Here is a 16,312-nt window from a genome sequence, read left to right on the forward strand (position 1 = left end):
AAGAATAAAAAGTGGTAGATGATTTGTTCGATTGTGTACTGTTTAATCGACTGTCACCCTTTAGGTATAAAAGAGGCAGCTGGACTTCCCTTGCAAGGAAAAGGTTTGGATTCATGTCCAAAACCCTAGTCAAATTCGGATGGTTTTGTCCTAAGTTTCCTAAACTGTTCGGTCTAAAACTGTGTAACGCTCGTATAATTATGCTATAGTGAGCCCTTGGTAATGGTGCCATGTCATCATATTACTATTTCTAATCTTCGATTGACCCAAATCGCAATTCAAGTTCAAAACCGAGTTTAAAGTCAAAATTCAAATTTTGTCAAGCATGCAAACTAAATTGTTCAAGTTGTTTCAAATAATCAATTGGTAATATTGGTGGAGAAATCATCTTTTTATAAAATGTTTAATTGCTCTAAAATGAATAAAGCAGTGCCTACAACAATTGTTTGATGCTTTTTAATTAATAAACAAATGTAAACTATTTATTATTGTGTGAAACTTTTTGTGGCAGTGGGTTAATTGGCAACACAAATTCTGGAGCTAGTTTTACATTTAATAAAATTAAAAATAAACTAAAACTTGGAGGAAACAAAATGAAAACAAAAAAAATAACAGGGGCAACCCCCTGGGCCGTGGCCCAACTAGGCCTCAGCCCAACCGGCCGCCCACCTGGGCCGGCCCAGCTTTCTCTCCTGGTCGCTCCTCACCCCTATGCCCCCGACCGTGCCGCTACAGGACGTGGTCGTCCCCAACCACCTCTTCGGCGACGCCCCGGCGAGGATAAGGCCTCCAGCTCCTCGCCTCCTCGGCCCCCTCCCCACTTGCCCCCTCGCGCTTCCCCTCACCCTCTCTGCCTTCCCCTCTCCTCCAGATCTGCGTTGACCACCCGTGCGCGATGCGCCCCGTCACCGGCCACCTTGCACCGCCGTGACAACCGTCGACCTCGTGCCTCACCGACGTGTCCAAGCACTCCACCTCCCTCGACCACGTCCCCTTGATAAGCCGCAGGACACCAGACGCCTCCGCGACGCCTTCCCCGCCACCGGCTTCCTCCTCGGCCCCGGCGGACTCCGTCGATGATTCTCTTCGGTGAGCTCTCCCCCGAGCCCACTCTAGCACCTCTGCAGGGCCGCTGTGAGCACCTATTCCCCCTCTATCTCCCTTGCTTCATCCCTAGGCAACTCGCCCCCCTTTGCAGCCGAGCTCATTGCTGATAACCCACAAGTATAGGGGATCACAACAGTTTTCGAGGGTAGAGTATTCAACCCAAATTTATTGATTCGACACAAGGGGAGCCAAAGAATATTCTCAAGTATTAGCGGTTGAGTTGTCAATTCAACCACACCTGAAAGACTTAATATCTGCAACAAAGTATTTAGTAGCAAAGTAGTATGGAAGTAACGGTAACGGTGGGAAAAGTAACAGTAGCAGTTTGGTAGCAATCTTAACAGTGGCAACGGAGAAGTAACTTAACAAAGATCAATATGTGAAAAGCTCGTAGGCAATGGATCAATGATGGATAATTATGTCGGATGCAATTCATCATGCAACAGTTATAACACAGGGTGACACGGAACTAGCCCCAGTTCATCAATGTAATGTAGGCATGTATTCTGAATATAGTCATACATGCTTATGAAAAAGAACTTGCATGCCATCTTTTGTCCTACCCTCCCGTGGCAGCTGGGTCCTATTGGAAACTAAGGGATATTAAGGACTCCTTTTAATAGAGTACTGGACCAAAGCATTAACACTTAGTGAATACATGAAATCCTCAAACTACGATCATCACCGAGAAGTGTCCCGACTATTGTCACTCTGGGGTTTGCCATATCATAACATGTAGTATGCGACTATAACTTGCAAGATAGGATCAAGAACACTCATATATTCATGAAAACATAATAGGTTCACATCTGAAATCATGGCACTCGGGCCCTAGTGACAAGCATTAAGCATGGCAAAGTCATAGCAACATCAATCTTAGAACATAATGGATACTAGGGATCAAACCCTAACAAAACTAACTCGATTACATGGTAAATCTCATCCAACCCATCGCCGTCCACCAAGCCTATGATGGGATTACTCACGCACGATGGTGAGCATCATGAAATTGGTGATGGAGGATGGTCGATGATGATCATGGCGACGGATTCCCCTCTCCGGAGCCCCGAACGGACTCCAGATCAGCTCTCCCGAGGAAGAACAGGGCTGGGCGGTGGCTCCGTATCGTAAAACGTGATGAATCCTTCTCTCTGATTTTTTTCTCCCTGAACGTGAATATATGGAGTTGGAGTTGAGGTCGGTGGAGCTCCAGGGGGCCCACGAGGCAGGGGGCGCGCCCTAGGGGCACCGCCACCCTCGTGGATAGGGTGTGGGCCCCCTTCTGTTGATTCTTTCATCAATTTTTTTATTAATTCTAAAACGTGCCTCCGTGAAGTTTCAGGTCATTTCGAGAACTTTTATTTTTGCACAAAAATAACACTATGGCAATTCTGTTGAAAACAGCGTCAGTCCGGGTTAGTTCTATTCAAATCATGCAAATTAGAGTCCAAAACAAGGGCAAAAGTGTTTGGAAAAGTAGATACGTTGGAGACGTATCAACTCCCTCAAGCTTAAACCTTTGCTTGCCCCCAAGCAATTCAGTTGACAAACTGAAAGTGATAAAGAAAAACTTTTACAAACTCTGTTTGATCTTGTTGTTGCAAATATGTAAAGCCAGCATTCAAGTTTTCAGCAAAGATCATGAAGTAACTGTATTCACAATAACATTTAGGTCTCATGTTTACTCATATCAATGGCATAATCAACTAGCGAGCAATAATAATAAATCTCGGATGACAACACTTTCTCAAAACAATCATGATATGATATAACAAGATGGTATCTCGCTAGGCCTTTATGAGACCGCAAAACATAAATGTAGAGCACCCCTGAAGATCAAGGACTGACTAGACATTGTAATTCATGGCAAAAGATATCCAGTCATACGCAATATTAATTAATAACAATGCATACAAATGAAAGTGGTGCTCTCCAACTGGTGCTTTTTATAAGAGGATGATGACTCAACATAAAAGTAAACAGATAGGCCCTTCACAGAGGGAAGTAGGGATTTGCAGAGGTGCCAGAGCTCGAGTTTTGAAACAGAAATCAATACTATTTTTAGCGGGATACTTTCATTGTCAACATAGCAACCAAGAGATCTCGATATCTTCCATGTTATATACATTATAGGCAGTTCCCAAACCAAATGGTAAAGTTTATACCCCCCCCACCAACACGCACATTCCACGGCTGGTCCGAAACAACGGGTACCGTCCAACTAACAACAATCCTGGGGGAGTTTTGTTTGCAATTATTTTGATTTGATTTGAGCATGGGACTGGGCATCCCGGTTACCGACCATTTTCTCGTGAATGATGAGCGGAGTCCACTCACCGTGAGAATAACCCACCTAGCATGGAAGATATAGACAACTCTAGTTGATACATGAGCTATTCGAGCATACAAAACAGAATTTCATTTGAAGGTTTAGAGTTTGACACATGCAAATTTACTTGGAACGGCAGGTAAATACCACATATAGGTAGGTATGATGGACTCATATGGAACAACTTTGGGGTTTATTGAAGTGGATGCACAAGCAGTATTCCCGCTTAGTACAAGTTAAGGCTAGAAAGAGACTGGGAAGCGACCAACTAGAGAGCGACACAGTCATAAACAATGCATTAAGATTAACCAACAATGAGTGCAAGCATGAGTAGGATATAAATCACCATGAAAATAAATATCGTGGAGGCTATGTTGATTTTGTTTCAACTACATGCGTGAACATGTGCCAAGTCAAGCCACTCAAATCATTCAAAGGAGGATACCACTCTATCATACCACATCACAACCATTTTAATAGCATGTTGGCACGCAAGGTAAACCATTATAAACTCCTAGCTAATTAAGCATGGCATGAGTAACTATAATCTCTAATTGTCATTGCAAACATGTTTCATTCATAATAGGTTGAATCAAGAATGATGAACTAATCATATTTAGAAAAACAAGATAGGTCGAGTTCATACCAGCTTTTCTCATCTCAATAATTTTATCATATATCGTCATTATTGCCTTTCACTTGCACGACCGAACGGTGTGGATTATAATATAGTGCACGTGCATTGGACTAAGCTGGAATATGCAAACATTTAATTCAAAGGTGAAGATAGAGTAATATGGGCTCTTTGTTAGATCAACAATAATGCATATGAGAGCCACTCAAAATTTTCATCGTGGTCTTCTCCTCTAGGCCCCCAAAGAAAAGAAAAGAAAAGAAAAGAAAAGAACGGGAAAAACTATTTACACGGGAAAGCTCCCAACAAGCAAAAAAAGGAACGAGAAATCTTTTTGGGTTTTCTTTTAATTATTACTACTACAAGCATGGAAAGTAAACTAGCTAAAAGCTACAACTAATTTTTTGGTTTTTTCTCAAAGTTTTTCAAACACACAAGAAGAAAGCAAGAAAAGAAAATAAACTAGCATGGATAGTACAATGAAAAAGTATGAACACCGACAACTAGAATGAGTGTGTGAATATGAATGTAATTTCGGTGAGAAATATGTACTCCCCCAAGCTTAGGCTTTTGGCCTAAGTTGGTCTAAGCCCATGGATCAAAGTGGTCCTCTCTTGTGTACTGACGAGGGTCCTCGGGGTGCCACTGGTTAGCGAGCTCCTGTGGATCCCACTGGTAAATAGACTCCTGATATGGATCAGGAGATGGCTCAGGCTCAGGCTCTAGGGACCATATCCGCTCCCAGTATCCATAAATGTCATCAGGCAGGATGAGGTATGTGCCGAATGTATGTTGAACAAAGATGGTGCAGGCAAGGTGATAGTCTGACAAGTATTTTTGCTAAATACCAAGTTATAAACAAGTCTCTTCTCCTTATCATTAACAATAAAATCATGTGCTACCATACTTTTATAGTCTAAGAAAATACTGGGCAGCACCTTTTCCTCTTTCTAATAATGCCTAATAGGTATCTCAAAGTACTTAGCAAGGCGTGAAGCAAAGATATATCCAAAAATGGGGCCCTTTGTACGGTTGAAACACAACCATTTAGTAACCATAACGCCCAAACTGAAAGTTCTATCACGAAGTAAAGCATGGCGCAAAATAGCAAGGTCAGGAGCACTAAGGCCTCCACTGTTCCTACAACCAATTAAACATCTACTAGCAAATATTGCATAGTAACGTAGAATAGGAAAATGTATACTAGTACTTCTTGCATCTGACACTTTTCTCGTTTCCCCAACAGTAATTTTACAATAAATTCATCCACATCACTAGGATGTGGTTCCTTGATGCTGCCCTCAAAGGGAAACTTGCAAAGCACACAAAAATCATAGAGTGACATCTCCTTAAACTCATCATATAAATAAAAGTCCACAAAAGGTGGTGACCTCCTAGCATGGAAATGAAAGTTTTCCTTGAAAATATTAGTGAGTAGGAGGTATTGATCCAACTTACCATGGATGAATTCAGTGATGCGTGCATTCTCAGCCAAATAATAGAAGTCTTCATAAATTCCAGCGGCCCTCAAGAATGCATCACAAGGCCATTCACACGGCCGAACCTCCGCGGTGCAGGGAAGGTTGTACTTGGGCTTTTTATTCTCTTCATTCTGCTTTTCCTTCGAGCTTCGGCTCAAGGAGCCTCTCAACAATCTCTTCAAAATTTTCTTCCTCTAAAAAATTTCTGAAATTTTTAGTGACTCAAAATAAAAGTGAATCAAACTCAACAAGATTGATAGCAACTACTCCCACAAGTGCCTAGAGGCTATGTCATGCATTAAAACTACTTTGGACCATATAAATTTGACATGCAAGCTCAAGAACAGGGTCACCTCAGCAGCAAAAATTTGCAATAAATAAAGCACGAGAACAAAAACTAATTGGACCATTAGAGGAGTCACATACCAAAGAACAATCCCCCAAAGCAGTTTTGTGAATGGAGCTTTGAGCAAGGAGATCGAAAATGGCAACAAAGCGAGCAAGAACACGAGTTTGAGCTACGGGGTGATTTTTTCTAGAGGAAGACGAAGTGTGTGGGTACTAGAATAAGTGGAGGGGGCCACATGGAGCCCACGAGGCAGGGGGGGTGGCCAGGGGGTGCGCCCTCCATCGTCGTGACCAAATGGTGGGGTCCCCCTCATGTGTTCTAAGTGCCAGAAGTTCTCAAATATTCTACAAAAAATCATATCCAATTTTTAGGGCATTTGGAGAACTTTTATTTTCATGGTATTTTTTATTGCATGGATAATTCAGAAAACAGACATAAAATACTATTTTTGCTTTATTTAGTCTAAATAACAGAAAGTAAAAGGAGGGTACAGAAGGTTGTGCTTTCTAACTTCATCCATCTCATGCTTATCAAAAGGAATCCACTAACAAGGTTGATCAAGTCTTGTTAACAAACTTCTTCCGAATAACATGAAACTGGAGAATTTTCGAATAACACTATGTTACCTCAACGGGGATATGCATGTCCCCAACAATAAGAAAATCATATTTCTTTTTGACAGTAGGAAGAGGGAATTCAAAACCTCCAATAGTAATCGTTGATATTTTTCCAATAGAATTTATACTATGAACTTGAGGTTGTTTCTTTGTGAAGTGTACCGTATGCTCATTACCATTAACATGAAAAGTGAAATTGCCTTTGTTGTAATCAATAACAGCTCTTGCAGTATTCAAAAAGGGTCTACCAAGGATGATCGACATACTGTCGTCCTCAGGAATATCAAGAATAACAAAGTCCGTTAAAATAGTAATGTTTGCAACCACAATAGGCACATCCTCACAAATATTGATGGGTATAGCAGTTGATTTATCAGCCATTTGCAAAGAGATTTTAGTAGGTGTCAACTTATTCAAATCAAGTCTACGGTATAAAGAGAAATGCATGACACTAACACCGGCTCCAAGATCACGTAGAGCAGTTTTAACATAGTTTCTTTTAATGGAGCATGGTATAGTTGGTACACCTGGATCTCCTAGTTTCTCTGGTATTCCACACTTAGAAGTATAATTAGCAAGCATGGTGGAAATTTCAGCTTCCGGTATCTTTCTTTTATTAGTAACAATATCTTTCATATACTTAGCATAAGGATTCATTTTAAGCATATCAGTCAAACGCATATGCAAAAAGATAGGTCTAATCATTTCAGCAAAGCGCTCAAAATCCTCATCATCCTTTTTCTTGGATGGCTTAGGAGGAAAAGGCATGGGTTTCTAAACCCATGGTTCTCTTTCTTTACCGTGCTTCCTAGCAACACAGTCTCTCTTATCATAACGTTGATTCTTTGATTGTGGGTTATCAAGATCAATAGCCGGTTCAATCTCTACATCATTATTATTACTCGGTTGAGCATCAACATGAACATCATTATTAGCATTATCACTAGGTTCATGTTCATCACTAGATTGTGTTTCAACATCAGAAATAGAAATATCATTGGGATTCAAAGGTGTGTCTATAACAGGTTCACTGGAAGCATGCATAGTCCTATCATTTTTTTTTTCTTTTTATTAGAAGGACTAGGTGCATCAGTATTAATTCTCTGAGAATATTGCTCAACTCTCTTAGGATGGCCCTCAGGATACAAAGGTTCCTGGGTCATTTTGCCACCTCTAGTCATAACTCTAACAACATTATCATTGTTCTTATTATTTAACTCATTGAGCAAATCATCTTGTGCTTTAAGTACTTGTTCTACTTGAGTGGTTACCATAGAAGCATGTTTACTAATAAGCTGAAGATCACCTTTAACTCTAGATATATAATCACTCAAGTGTTCAACCATATAAGCATTGTGTTTCAATTGTCTACCAAAGTAAGCATTGAAGTCTTCTTGTTTAACAATAGAATTTTCAAACTCATCCAAGCATTGACTAGCAAACTTAGTAGGTGGTATTTCACACTTATAAATCTATAGAGAGAATTTAGCTTTACTACCTGTGTCAGGTTATCAAGACCATGTATCTCTTCAATAGGCGGTAAATTCTTAACATCTTCAGCTTTAATATCTTTTTCTTTCATAGATTTATTTGCCTCTTGCATATCTTCAAGACCTAGAAATAGAATACCCCTTTTCTTCAGAGTTGGCTTAGGAGTTGATTCAGGAAGTGTCCAATGATTATCATTACTCAATATATTATTCAATAGCAATTCAGCTTGCTCAACAATTCTTTCCCTAAAAACACAACCAACACAACTATCCAGGTGGTCTCTGGAAGCATCGATTAGTCCATTATAAAAGTGAAAGTGCGTTACGTCGACTAGAGGGGGGGGTGAATAGGCGATTTTTATGAATTCTTCACTGAGGAATTTTAGGGTGAGGAAATTCCTAAGCGAAGAACTACTTGCAGCGGAATAAGTACTCAGGTATAAGCATAACAGAGCAACTGCATAGTCATCATGATGAAATGAAAGACAAACATAGAGTATAGAAAGCGTAAACACAGGATAAGCAGGATGAAGACAAACAGACTGTAGAAATAGGATTGAGGAAATAGAGAAAGTCTTCAGTCAAAGTCTTCAAACAATAATGATCAGGTACATCAACACACAATTGAGGAAATGAAAGAGTTGAGGAAATAGAACCAGTAGGCTTGGTGAAGACAATGATTTGGTCGACCAGTTCCAACTGATGTGACAGTTGTACGTCTGGTTGGAGCGGCTGAGTATTTAAACTCGAGGACACACAGTCCCGGACACCCAGTCCTCACCGTATTCTCCTTGAGCTAAGATCACACAAATCTCGCCCAACAGTAGTGGTAAGTCTTCACAAGTGACTTCCAAACCTTCACAGACTTGGTCACTCAACAATCCACAATTCCTCTTGGAAGCTCAGACCATGACGCCTAACCGTTTGGAGGATACACAGTCCTCAAAGGTAACAAGCGTCGATTCCACATAGGAACAGTCTCTTCAGTGATGTTCAATCACTTTGGGGTTTGTAGGTTTGGGTTTGGGATTTGGGGTTTTCCTCACTTGACGATTTTCGCTCAAAGTCCTCGGAGGATGGGATGCTCTCAAATGACAAGTGTCAGTTTATCTCGGAGCAACCAACCAGCTAGTGGTTGTACGGGGTGGCTATTTATAGCCTAGGGAGCAACCCGACATGATAAGACATAAATGCCCTTGGCTGATATGACCATTAGGTGGTAGGATATTTTGGGACAGCTGGCGCATGGCTCAGCAACGGTCAGATATTTGAGGTTCGAATTCCTCAGGGCTATAATGTTCCTCACCGTGTAGGCAATCCGCACTGGCGAATTCCTAACTCCTCAGTCAGAACATATTTCTCAGAGACCAGAAGATCTTCGTCTCTGTCACTGAAGAAATCGATTGAACTGATATGAGATTTACAATGGCTTCACTTGAAGGATTGGGTAGGTGTAGGATTTTGAGATGAGCATCACTTGGAAATTAGTTTCCTTAGTATTACCTCGACCCCCTTTAACAGTACGGTGTTTCCTATGACTCAAGAAAGAGAAAATGAAACTACGAAAACAAAAGTCTTCACGCTTCAGATTCCTCGCATGGATATTGAAGTCTTCAAGGTCACACCAATTTCTTCACTTTCAAAGTCTTTAGGAGAACCAAAGTCTTCAACCGAAGACATTCATTTTTAGGGGTCGACTTTCACTGTAAATATCAAACTCCTCATTGACTTATAGAGCACGTGTACACTCACAAACATATTAGTCCCTTAACCTATAAGTCTTCAATACACCAAAATCACTAAGGGGCACTAGATGCACTTACAAAAAGATATCAAGTATTTCATTTTTCTTGAGACGATGATCAGGCAAAGCATTAAGTAATAGGAGAAGCCTCCACCAAGCTTGTGGGAGACTCTCTTCTTTAATTTGCACAAAATTAAATATTTCCTGCGAGGCAGCTTGTTTTTATGAGCAGGGAAATATTTTGCAGAGAAGTAATAAATCATATCCTGAGGACTACGCACACAACCATGAGCAAGAGAATTAAACCATATCTTAGCATCACCCTTTAATGAGAAAGGAAACAATTTAAGAATGTAGTAATAGCGAATTATTTCCTCATGAGTAAATAGGGTGGCTATATCATTCAATTTAGTAAGATGTGCCACAACAGCTTCAGATTCATAGCCATGGAAAGGATCAGATTCAACCAACGTAATTAATTCATGACCGACAAAGAATTCATAATCTTTATCAGTAATACAGATAGGTGAAGTAGCAAAAGTAGGGTCATATTTCATTCTAGCATTCAAAGACTTTTCTTGCAGCTTAGCTAACAGTTTCTTAAGATCATATATATCATTCCAAGCAAGAAAGTCTCTAGCAGTTTCTTCATCCATAACATAACCCTCAGGCACAACAGGCAATTCATATCTAGGGGCAGAATCTTCATCATCACTTTCATTAATATCATCAGATTCAGTAATTTCATTCTCTCTAACCCTAGCAAGTTGTTCATCAAAAAATTCACCTAGTGGCACATTATTATCAAGCAGAGAAGTAGTATCATCATAAGCATCATACATAGCATAAGTGGCTTCATCAATGACACGCGGCATATCAGAATCAATAGCAGGTGTAGGTGTCGCAAGTTTACTCAGAATAGAAGGTGAATCAAGTGCAGAGCTAGATGGCAGTTCCTTACCTCCCCTCATAGTTGAGGGAAACATCTTGGTTCTTTGATATTTGAAATTCCTCATAGTGATCAACAGATATAAACCCCAAGTGACTCTATGCTCCCTGGCAACGGCGCCAGAAAAAGGTCTTGATAACCCACAAGTATAGGGGACCACAACAGCTTTCGAGGGTAGAGTATTCAACCAAAATTTATTGATTCGACACAAGGGGAGCCAAAGAATATTCTCAAGTATTAGCAGCCGAGTTGTCAATTCAACCACACCTAAAAACTTAATATCTACAGCAAATTATTTAGTAGCAAAGTAGTATGGAAGTAACGGTAACGGTGGCAAAAGTAACAGTAGCAGTTTGGTAGCAATCGTAATAGTGGCAACTAAGAAGTAACTTAACAAAGATCAATATGCGAAAAGCTCGTAGGCAATGGATCAATGATGGATAATTATGTCGGGTGCAGTTCATCATGCAACATTTATAACATAGGGTGACACAGAACTAGTTCCAGTTCATCAATGTAATGTAGGCATGTATTCCGAATATAGTCATACATGCTTATGGAAAAGAACTTGCATGGCATCTTTTGTCCTACCCTCCCATGGCAAAGGGGTCCTATTGGAAACTAAGGGATATTAAGGCCTCCTTTTAATAGAGTACCGGACCAAAGCACTAACACTTAGTGAATACATGAACTCCTCAAACTACGGTCATCACCGGTAAGTGTCCCGACTATTGTCACTCCGTGGTTTGCCAGATCATAACACGTAGTAGGTGACTATAACTTGCAAGATAGGATCAAGAACACTCATATATTCAAGAAAACATAATAGGTTCAGATATGAAATCATGGCACTCGGGCCCTAGTGACAAGCATTAAGCATGGCAAAGTCATAACAACATCAATCTTAGAACATAATGGTACTAGGGATCAAACCCTATCAAAACTAACTCGATTACATGGTAAATCTCATCCAACCCATCACTGTCCAGCAAGCCTACGATGGGATTACTCACGCACGACGGTGAGCATCATGAAATTGGTGATGGAGGATGGTTGATGATGACGATGGCGATGTATTTCCCTCTCCAGAGCCCCGAACGGACTCCAGATCAGCCCTCCCGAGGAAGAACAGGGTTTGGCGGCGGTTTCATATCGTAACACGTGATGAATCCTTCTCTCTGATTTTGTTCTCCCCAAACGTGAATATATGGAGTTGGAGTTGAGGTCGGTGGAGCTCCACGGGGCCCACGAGGCCCACGAGGCAAGGGGCGCGCCCTAGGCGAGGCGCGCCCCCCACGCTCATGGTCAGGGTATGGGCCCCCTTCTGTTGATTCTTTCGCCAATATTTTTTATTAATTCTAAAATGTGCCTCCGTGAAGTTTCAGGTCATTCCGAGAAATTTTATTTCTGCACAAAAATAACACCATGGCAATTCTGTTGAAAACATATTAGTCCCTTAACCTATAAGTCTTCAATACACCAAAATCACTAAGGGGCACTAGATGCACTTACAATCTCCCACTTTTTGGTGATTGTTGACAATATAGGTTAAGTTTTCCACGGGGATAAACATATGAATTGAAAGTACTCCAAATTGAGGAATTTGATTGCAAGATATATAAGAACTCCCCTTGAAGATGTGCATAGTGAGGTATTTGCTTTTGAAGCAATGCACATTTGAAGAGTAGAATCATGGAGAACCCCCCCTATATCTTGTAATTCATACACGCATTTAACATATGAAATGAAGAATTTGAAATGCATGATGAAATATGGTGACTGATGTGATTCAGCATGCGTGCATGCCATTAATGAGGAAATGGCATGCAGAAAAATAGAGCAAAAGTATCAGGTCACCATCGGACTTAAATTTACAACTCATACAACAAAAGCTTCAGAAGAGTGAGAGTTGCAACTTAACAAAAAAACGCCCATATATATAGAGACCCATTTGAAGAGTAACTCAAATTTCCCCCCCTTTGTCATCAAATGACCAAAAGGGACGAAAAGTGAGGACTAACGCCCCTAAAGAATTTCTTTGCTAAGTTGATGGAGGAGCGCTAGCGTTGTCGGCATCGGTTGTTGGAGTGGGGCCTACTGCAGTGTCGTCCAGATATTCATTTTCGTCGGATCGCAGGATGAAGAATATGAGCTGGGCACCAAAGGAGGAACTTCAACTTTCTTGATTTTCTTCGGTGGAGGCTTAGACCAGTCGAAGTCCTGCTTGAAACCCATCCGCTTGAGATCTTCAGCACCGTAAAGGTGAGATAGTATAGCCCAGGTGCGATCAAACACTTCATTAAGGTAGTAATGGTTCTTCTTCACTGAATTATATGTGGCAGTCATGTTGTGAAGAATTGAACGAAACTGACGTTTTACCCATTTGTGATTGCGATCCACCTTTTGATGAAGACTGAGGAGAAGCTCATGATCAGTCATCAACCTTGCAGCTGTTGCCTGAGGACTTTGCTTGGATGCATTAGCGGCAGTGTCATGAGTAGCAGAGTCATCATTGGTGTAGTATGAAGCAGCTTTGCAAATCTGTCCATCCAATGGTCAAATGCCCTCATCTATAACAACAGTGGCCTTGCCCTTTTCATCAGCTGAGGAAAATGTCCATTTGAGGACTTCAATTGGGGGCAAGTAGCTGCCATGGTTGAGTGTATCAGCTTTGTAGTTGAGAGTGAAGACCTTGATCTGAGGAATCTCATAATACAAGGAGCATAAGGCTTCAACTCAAATGGGGACATCGCAATGTTTGCCAAAGTCCTCATGAAGAAATCATGATAGTTTACAGGAATACCGTGCATGATGTTGAAAAGCAGATTCTTCATGATGCCAACGACTTCTTCATCATTCGAGTCGTGGCCTTTGATTGGACTCAATGTCTTCGTCAGAATGCGATAGACTGTCCTTGGCACATATTGCAATTCCTTCACAAGGAATTTTGTCCTTGAGGCTTGTCCAGGCTTCAATGGCTTCATCATCACTTGCATGAAATTATCTGACAGCTCAGCTTCAGAGTAGATGAGACGTGCACCTTCTGGGGGAGGACTGACAGGCATGGCCTGAAGCAATTCAGTAGCCGGTGCCTTATAGTGTGTGTTCTCTGTCATCCAGTCCAACACCCATGAGTTCACATCTTCAGCATTGCCGGTGATGTGCAGTGTCGCATAGAATTGAAGAATGAGTTCTTCATTCCAATCGCATATGTCAGTGCAAAAATTGAGCACACCATCATGATGAATGGTAGCGAGGACTGGCATGAAGCAAGGCAGTGATTCCATATCCAAGTGAGGAATATGCTCATGGTCGAAGACTTTGTCCTTGTTGAAGAGCACTGAAGAATAGAAATTAGCTTGACTAGCTATCCAGAAGTGCTTCCTCCTCAGCCGAGCAGAATCATATGGATTGTAATCAGTAAAGAATACATGCTCATTGAAGAAGGCATCAGCCTTGAACTTCGGAGTTTTGGAGAATGGATTCTTCGACTGTGGCTGAGGGGTGTCAGTGATTTGAAGAATGACTTCTGGAATGTCAATCTCTGGAGCCGTAGGCTGAGGAATTTCAGCATTTGCTTCAGCGGAAGCCTGGGCCTCCATTTCTTTAGCAACATTTTCATCAGCACTAGTGGCTGGAATCTCTTCATGAGTGGAAGGGGCATTGTGGATTTCATCAGAACCCATCTAAACTCCAGTTGGAGCTGGGGACTGAGGAATTTGTTATATCAGTGTGAACAGAGGAGAGTTGGGGTGTTGACTATCCAAAAATCATCGTTCATCACTGGAGTGGTGCAGCCAATGTCCACATCCTCATCCACTTCCATTTCTTCAACGCCGGCCTCTTCAGTAGTGAACTGAGGTGTTGGCGATGATACCTGGGGAGTTGAGCTGAAAGCCTCAACTTCAATTTCTTCATCCATCTGCTCTATGGAAGCAGCAGAGGGATTTTCATTAGCAGATTCTCCAGGAATCTGATATTCTTCACCATAAGGAACAAGTTCCTTTGATGGCATGCTTGCAAGAGGAACAACATCAATGGGATTGTCCATTGAACTTGTCAAAGTCTTCGCCTTCTTGGGGGCCGAAGATTCTGAGGCAGCTGATGCTTTCCTCTTCTTCATAGAGGCTCGCTCGCAGCTTTGGTTTTCTTCACTTCGAGACCAGAAGGAAGAACTGGGCTTGGTAGAGGTGCAGACGGAGCAGAGGGGGTAGGATCAATTTCTTCAGGCACAACTGATGCAGTTGGCCTGTCTTGAGCAATTTCTTCAGGCGCAGCGACAGAGTCTTCAGCTGGCCTGGCAGATTCTTCAGGCACAACACTAGTGGTTACCCTGGCAGTTTCTTCAGAGGCTGGAATTTCTTCAGCAGCCTTGGTGCTTGCAGTTTCATCAGCAGCCTGATTTTCATCAGCGGTGCTGGCAATTCCTTCTATGGCTTGAGCAGATGCTTCAGCCGGAGTGACTTCAATGTGCACAGGAGCAGCAACACTTGAAGTGAATTTCTTCGTTAGCTTGACGAATCTGACTTTGGCACCCTGCCATTCTGGCTTGTAGGCGTCAAATTCATCTCTGAGCTTTTTTATGTCAGCTTGCAGTGCAATGAGCTGCTCAGGCGAAAGACTGAGGACATTGTCCTTTAGGTAGCGCTGCTTCTTGTACTACGCTTTCTTCACTGTCCTGGCTTGGTCATACTTCCATTTCTCTTCAGCAATGAACACGGTCACCATGTGACTTTGTCCAGGAGTGAGGCCCAAATCTGGCATTGGAGCATTTGGATCTTTGTGCCAAAGATCGATGAAATCGAGGATCTTCTTCGGATCCAGTAGAAGGGGCACAACACTTCCTTTGGCTCTAGCGGCCCATTGATGTCTGTCCTTGATGATATTGGCTAGTTCATCATCATCAGCCTCATCATCAGATGGAATTTGGAAGACCACCTGCTTCTTATGAGGACTTGGTCTAGTGCCTCGTCCAGCAGTGGCCTTTTTCTTCAGTAGAGATGGGCTAGCAGAAGAACTTGCAGAAGCTCATGAGGCAATTGATATGCCTGTGGTCCATTGGCAAGTGGCAAAATGCACAGGTGTCGAAGACTTTGCCAGAGGAGCTGAGGACTTTGAATCCCGAGGAAGTTGAGCAGCTTGAGGAACTGGGGCAGCTTGAGGAATTTGCCTTGGTGGCACTAAGGAAATTGGCTATGAGGGCTTTGAAGAAGAACTTGGCTGTGAGGGCATTGCTGAGGAAGGTGGTTTCTTGGTTGGCTTCTTTGGCATAGCCTTCTTGCTTGAAGGAGCCTCAACAGCGGCAACGACAGCAGTAGAATCCTCATTAAATTTCTTCACTGCTTCTTTGGCCTGCTTGGCCAACTTAGCTTGCCGCCTGGCCCACTCATCAGCATAATCCTCACCATGTTTAAGGCTTGTTGGATCTGCTATTTGGCCAGGTGCCAGAGGAGGTCTTGAGCATGGAGGGTTAAGAGCGAATTTCTTCATGTATTTGGGAGTAACATATATGTACTCCCTCCACTCTCTTGCCCATCTTCTTTCAATCCTATGGATGCGCACTTTGCGCTCATTCTTCGTCTCCTTGCCATGAGTAGCCTCATCAGGCGTGC

Source organism: Triticum dicoccoides, chromosome 5B, assembly GCF_002162155.2.
Source record: "Triticum dicoccoides isolate Atlit2015 ecotype Zavitan chromosome 5B, WEW_v2.0, whole genome shotgun sequence".
NCBI classification, from domain to species: domain Eukaryota; kingdom Viridiplantae; phylum Streptophyta; class Magnoliopsida; order Poales; family Poaceae; genus Triticum; species Triticum dicoccoides.